The sequence below is a fragment of the Tachysurus vachellii genome, chromosome 12 (assembly GCF_030014155.1).
Source record: "Tachysurus vachellii isolate PV-2020 chromosome 12, HZAU_Pvac_v1, whole genome shotgun sequence".
In the NCBI taxonomy this organism is placed as follows: Eukaryota; Metazoa; Chordata; class Actinopteri; order Siluriformes; family Bagridae; genus Tachysurus; species Tachysurus vachellii.
The window spans coordinates 27,012,962-27,020,461 of NC_083471.1; the positions used below are offsets into that span (position 1 = coordinate 27,012,962).

Below are 7,500 nucleotides of genomic sequence, written 5' to 3' on the forward strand. Positions count from 1 at the left end.
TTTGTGCACTTCTGTGTACAGACCCTGTTCTTTTTTTACGGATTATCGTTGGATCTGGCGTCGTCCCGTGCTTAACCCGCTGGTTGCTCTACATGTTGTGGACGATGTTCCTGATGGAGAACAGGAGCAGGAACGGTACTGAGGAAGGTGCTGGACGATATTACATACGCAGTTCTCTCTGTTTTTGCCTGTTTTGCTTTGCAGACGAATATGTATTACGATATTCCCCTCGGTTTCTGTAAGTTATTGTACAGATCTTGTTGATATTACCTTCAAACAAAAGTTGGCATTGTAAATTTATTAGACTTTTTAAATGTTTCTAAAAAAAGGAAACAAATCTGTCCAATCAGAGGGCGGGGAGGCGTGGTCACGGGGCGAGCTGCCATCTATGCAAAGAGGAACCGGAAGGCTCTGATTGGACGATTTCTGAAACAGAGTATTAAAGTGCGGTCTTTAGGAGGAAGGCAGAAGTCGGAGGAAGAGCGTTGCGTGTTCTCTCTGATGAAGAGCCAAACAAAACAAATCTACAAACCTTCTCGGTCGAACTTTACCAACTTTTCCAGACGAACTTTCATGGCCGAAGCGAGCGGCGCCGAGCTGATGGACCGTCTCTGTCGACCTTGTGGTGTTGTGCAGTTGTTCTTTTCTTAGAATCTTGTATACAGAACAAGTAGAGTTTTAGGCGTGAAAATAAAAAAAATTGAACATTCATGGTTTAAAAATGTACGGAATAAAGGTTGGACCTTATATCTGCATCAGCTGAGTCTGCACATTCTCCTTCTTTCTTTCTTTTGTCTAAAACAAAATGTAAAGTGTTTATTTATTTATTTTTTAACTGTATTGATTAATTGCAGTGTTTTTCTTGACCTGCAGCATTTTTACTCACACAACTAAAATTAGCCGCAATGCTACGACTGTTAGCCTGCACCATGACATCATCACGGCAGCCTTCTGTCTCACCTCAGGATAAATGACACAGTAGAAATTTAGATTTACAAATTTAAAGCATATTTATTGAGTTCTCTAAAAACAGGATGTCGGGTTTTTATTAAAAAACAGAAATAGGAGAGAATTTGAATTCTTCACAGAGATTTTTTAATCGGTTGAATAAATTGTAGATGATTAGCTCACTAATGATATGATATTTAATGATAAATAAAGAGAGGAAGTGATGTCATTATCCAGCTGCACTGCAGTCCAGCTATAAAACATCCCAGACTGAGCTGCTTCCAGCTCTGGACTTCATCACTTTTTCTGCTCCACATTCCTTCCTGAAACTTCTTTGGGTTTCCGTAACGACGACCAGACGGGAGGAGGAAGAGTTCAGACTGATGGATTCTTCACCTCTTTAGCTGAAGTTTTAACACCTGTTGCTGGGATTCATCTTTACTGCAGACTACTGGGGATTTTTTCATCTGTAATAATCAGGAAGGAGATCTTAACTTTCTCTCTCTCTCTCTCTCTCTCTCTCTCTCTCTCTCTGCCTGTCTGTCTGTCTCTGTCTCTCTCTCTCTGTGTGTATCTCTCTCTGTCTGTCTCTCTCTCTCTGTGTATCTCTCTCTGTCTCTCTCTCTCTGTGTGTATCTCTCTCTGTCTGTCTCTCTCTCTCTGTGTATCTCTCTCTGTCTCTCTCTCTCTGTCTGCCTGTCTCTCGCTCTCTCTCTCTCTCTCTGTGTATCTCTCTGTCTGTCTGTCTCTCTCTCTCACTCTCTCTCTGTCTGTCTCTCTCTCTCTCTCACACACACACACACACACATACAGCAGAACATTCCGGAACAACATCAGCACTCAAAACATAAGAAACAGAGTGAGAAAAAAACTCTTGTCTGGTCTTCATCTATCCAGCGTCTTCTCCTGTGTTGTGTTCTTAGATGCTTTTCTGCTGGTCACGGCACTACACAGCGATTATCTTTAGCACTTCCAGTTTCCTCAAGTACTGATCTCCTGAGGACTGAACATCACACACCTGTAATCTTCTGAGTGTTTATTCTGGCTCTCGATCAACACTGAAATCCAGAAGCATCGCTAGTGTAGCAGCTACATTTCATTATCTTAATGAACACCGTGTACAGAATCAAAATCTATAAATATATAAACATGTGATTAGCCAACATTACGTTAAGTTACGCTAGCAGTTATGTGACTGTCAGTAAATTTCACATGAAGTCCATGTTGTTACTGTGATGTGGTGCTAACAGGTTCTAGCGGCACTGTGCACTCGGGACAGGTTTTTAAATAAAGGTTGTGCTGCTGTGAAATGTGAAGAGACAGTGCGGGTCAATGGGACACTCGGTTGCTAAGTAGTGCGCACTACAGGCAGGATAAAGAGCATTGATTTAGAGAGCGAGCAGCGTTTGGAGTGTTTGTGTTGCAGGTTATCGCTATCGACTGGCCATATTGACCCACGCTCTGAACTCATTACAGAGGGATTCATCTCCAAACAGCCGACAGACGGAGGGTGTGAGAGAGAGAGAGAGAGAGAGAGAGAGAGAGTGGACAAGCGATGACACAGGCTCTTCTGTCTCTGCACTCGTCCGCTTGGCTAACGATCCAAGAAGGTCTTCCAGAAATTAGCCTCTCTGCTCGAGTATTGACCAGCTCATCCATCTGTCTTTCTCTCTCTCTCTCTCTCTCTCTCTCTCTCTCTCGCTCTTTCTCTCTGACCCACAGTTCATCCTCATAACATCCCTGTTCTCTTCAGCTCTCAGAGGTGCCATGTAATCCTTAACAAGACGTATTGAGAATTGATGACTTCACCATTCAGAGAGGCCGAGACAGAGAGAGAGATTAAGCGTTGTATACAGAGATCAGATTTAACACTGAAATCACACTGCAGTAGTTCAGAACTCAGACACAACTACACACTGAACACTGAACAACACCCACAGGGGTGGAGTCTGGCTAAAACAGGGCGTGTCTCATAGCATGAACATCAACACTGACATTATAGTGAATTTAACGTGTAATAAAACCTCACACACACACACACACACACACACACACGTGTTAAAGAGCAGTCTGCGCTGGATCAAGTGCTATTCTCTGTGCTGCAGAATAATGAGTGTTGAAGCCATGTTGTTGACTGAAACCACTGATTAATGTCATCATTCCAACCAGCTCTATTCATGCACTAATATATTGGTGATACACCAGACTCCTGGTACATTTAGTTCAACACTCACCATCTTCTCCCTCACATCATCACATCCCTCTTTTATTACTCTTTTAAATCCTCTCTCCTCTTTATCTTACACACGAGGACATTGTGTGTGTAAAGCCGGTGGTCTGGACGCAGTGGGTCACCTCGGAGGTGTGAGCTCCACACGGGTGATGTTAACAATCTGAACGTGGAGACGAGACACTTCGCTGAAGCAGCTGCAGAAGTGACTCTGAACACCAGAAACTTTCCTCACAGAAACACTGATCCAGCTTTCGGACTGTTTGTGAGAATATTTAAAAGATCATGAAGGGTTAGGATGTTAATATCACATGCCTCCTGCTGTCTCCGCAGCTGATCACCGTTACCATGGAAACAGCCTTATAGAAGCTGGGTGTCTGAGTCTGTGCCCTTCATGTTACGGAGAAATGTTTACAAGAAGTAGCCTGAAATAACAACAGTGAAATATTATTATATTATGAGTGAGAGAAAGAGAGAGTGAGACAGGGAGAGAGAGACAGGGAGAGAGAGATAGGGAGAGAGTGAGACAGGGAGAGAGTGAGACAGGGAGAGAGAGACGGGGAGAGTGAGACAGGGAGAGAGTGAGACAGGGAGAGAGAGACAGGGAGAGAGTGAGACAGTGAGAGTGAGAGACAGGGAGAGTGAGACAGGGAGAGAGAGAGGGATAGTGTGAGACATGGAGAGTGAGAGACAGGGAGAGTGAGACAGGGAGAGAGAGACAGGGATAGTGTGAGACATGGAGAGTGAGACAGGGAGAGAGAGACAGGGGGAGAGTGAGACAGTGAGAGTGAGAGACAGGGAGAGAGAGACAGGGAGAGACGGGGATAGAGTGGGATAGGGAGAGAGAGACAGGGAGAGTCAGACAGGGAGAGAGTGAGACAGGGAGAGAGTGAGACAGGGAGAGACAGACATGGAGAGAGTGAGACGGAGAGTGAGACAGGGAGAGACAGACATGGAGAGAGTGAGACAGGGAGAGTGTGAGACAGGGAGCGAGTGAGACAGAAAGTGAGATTTCCCAACCAACTAAACCTCAGTAAATGTTAAACAACTTTTATATACAATAATATTTTCTCTCTCTGCCCTTTGATGCTATATGTAACTTTATCTAATGAATTTTAGATTTAGATTTTATGCAAAATAAAAAATACTTTCTAGCTGCATTCATGTTCTTCTTTATCTGCACCACATAGCTAACATTAGCTAAAATGGCCATAGGAAGCCAAATTATTTTGTTTAAAATAAATAAAAACTTGGAATTGAGTTTGTAAGAAAATGTTATTCCTTATACATGCTGTTAATCATCTGCTTCTGTAAACGTTACACAGTTTATTCAGACTTCGTGGTTGAATGAACATTTAACTAGCGTATTTGTTGCTGTTGACTCATTTCCTGTTCTCCATTCTGTCGAGTTAAAGCAGCGTTAATTCCTCCTCATTCCTGTCAGGTGTTAAATAAACCTTTGTTTGCTCAGGTTTAGATGTTTATATTTCAGCAGATTCAGTTATTTTTTCAAAGCTATAAAGTGCAGCAGTGACATTAGAGATAACATTATCTCTAACGCTAATAACGCTAGCTGGTATCTGATGGGGAAAATGGCAGGCAGGTGACGCGGGCGGCAGCGTGTGAGAGATCAAAAGGCTGAACTCTGTGGAGTCTCAATTCAGAGCTGATAATTTTAAACAAAAGACGATAAGCGAGCTTTTTGAAGCGACTGCACTTAGCTATGTTTTTCTTTTTTCCCTCTTATCAGATAAAACACAAACATATGGACTGAGTTTCACTTCTCCGCCCATTGACATCGTGTGAGATTTTTAGCGTTTAATAGTCAAAAAATTCATTTTACACATTCTGAAAAAATAATAAGTTCAAAAGTCACAACTCATGCTAACATGCTAACATCTTTAATTCCACGCTGTTTTCAGTAACTTGTCTTGTTTCAGAATTACGATAACTACGATCACAGAAAAAAGAAAATCCCCATAAATAAACAGCACACCACAAATCTGACACTAACCAAATGACTTCTCAGCAACATGCGCTAGCTGAGGGGCCTGTGTCATTTCTGCTCATTAGATCTTTTCTGGTGCTAATTAAAGTGAATCATGAAGCTAGTATATGTATGGTTAACTAACTAGGAATTGGTTGTCCCTATACACTATACATACAAGTTAGCTAGTTAAGATAGCTAGCTGTCCGGTCTCTTTATAGTTGTGTGATAATGTTGAGCAAATAATGCTAATATTTGGCTATAAACCTGTTTTTGGTGTAAATAACATTATTTCAATCACTTAGCTAACATGTTCTAGCAAGTAGTCTAAAGTGTCTGACAAATGAGTTTAATGTGAGCTCTTTAAATGCTCGATATTATCAGTATCAATATCGTCAAAGCTATAGAGCAGATTTAAATAAATGAAAGCTAGCATGCTAGTAAAGCCATGTTAATATTTTCTGAAGTTATTAGCTGGTGTTGCTAGCAGTGTCGCCTCAGAGCTCTTATCACTTATCAGTATTTAAACACATGATAATCTGGTTTATACTGCGATAATATGATGACATGTTTAAAGATTAGCTAATAGCTTTATAGAAGCGAGTCCAGATCATTTCACGCCTCAGAACCAGATTCTGTCAGTTTTCACAGATTTAACTCCAAATCATTTCAATCCCAAAGATTTACTCTGCTGTTTATTCAGCTACAGACTCCTGACATCTGACAGAGACTGAGCTCCGTCCTTCTGCCTTTAAAGATCAACTATTTACAGAGAAAAATCGAATGAATAAAATAAAGTAATTAACGAAAGAACATTCTGAGGAAAGAGATTTGATCAGAAACTGAAAAGACATCAAAGAGAAATAAGCTTTAATTCATTAGATTGTAAATAAGTTTGTTGTTGTTTGTTCACTGCTTTCGTGTTCAGGTTTTCTATTTAATATGTAGTCTTTTTAAAGCACTTGAATGAATCATTTATTTATGTATGAAGTTGTTTGATAGAAGTTACATTTCTTTATCTTTATCTTTGCATGTGTCTAAAACAGCTTGAGGTTTTTACACCTCAGAACATCTCCCTCAGCTCAGCACACCTTCTCAAGCACCTTATCATGACGTTATAATGCTAGCCGGTGTGACGTCTGATACCCAGCTAGATTACTATAAGTAAACAATATTATTATGGAATTAAAAGCAGCATTAGAGCAGAAAATGTGGAAGAGGTTCAGAAGACGTGTGTGCAATGTGGGAAGCCAATGGAGTCCAACAGTTCTGATTCTGAAGTGACACTAAAAGATCTGTAAAAACCTGATTTCATGTATTTTAGATGTTTTGGTGTGAAGCTTCAGATTTGTCTATTTCAGATCTGTTTATTTTGATCAGACCACAGAGAAGTGCTCTGTTCTCTCACCTCACTCTGCCCTTTCCTGATATTCATCAGCAGATGCTGAAACTGGATCTTACATCATCTAATAATCTGTAGATGTGTAATTTAAAGTCTGTTAGTGTTTAAACAAATGGAGGTCCACAAAATAAATTCCTGCACTTTAGGTCTTACTGAAAATAGAAATTAGCTTCAAAGCACTAATCACAATGAGCTAAATGGCTCCAAGTGATCTATCAGATAATACTGATACTATCACACGACCTCAGATCGCACTGTGACCTCGAATACAGTGTGAGTAAACACATTTAGAGGAAGATAATCAACGCTGGAGTTACTTCCTGTTGTCTCTTCTGTTATAGCAGCTAGAAACACTGGTTTCCTCAGCAGCCTCTTTTTATTCTCAGCCTGTCATGTTACTGAGACCTGGAAGCTCCTCTGTAACGAAGATGTGGAGAACCTCCAGCTTTACACAGTGGTGAAACTGGAGACTCCTTCACCACATCACACACCAACACATTTCTCCTTAAAGATAAATGATTTCACGTTTTCATAAAAATAAGTGTTTAAAAGGATCTTTCTCTCTTCATCTGTTCTTTATTAGATTTTAAACGTTTTACTGGTAACGACAAGATGAGTTGTGTTTATTTTTATCTCCAGCCATTTATTAGGCCTTTCATACAGCATATTAAATTATTCTCTCTCTCTCTCTCTCTCTTTCTCTCTCTCTCTCTCTCTCTCTCTCTCTCTCTCTCTCTCATGTTTTCTGAGGAAGCACAAGGGATTTGTTCAGCACTGATCATTAAAACTCTCTGACAAACGAGCAAGAGCCGATGACGAGAGACTCACAGAAGCTGAACGAGAAATGAGATGAACTCTGTGTCAAAGGATCCTCCCACACACACACACACACACACACACACACACACACACACACACACACACACACACACA

The 7,500-nt window shown here is 40.8% G+C and overlaps 1 protein-coding gene across 7 annotated transcripts in view; it reads left to right on the forward strand.

Annotated features, from left to right (window-relative positions):
• fbrsl1 (fibrosin-like 1) overlaps positions 1-755 on the forward strand; it is a 205,231-nt gene extending 204,476 nt beyond the window's left edge. For all 7 annotated transcript variants that reach the window (XM_060883175.1, XM_060883182.1, XM_060883179.1 and 4 more), the window contains one exon: positions 1-755. This exon is cut by the window's left edge and continues 1,367 nt beyond it. The gene's annotated coding sequence lies outside the window, so the exon portion shown is untranslated.
• Positions 756-7,500: the final 6,745 nt, after the last annotated feature.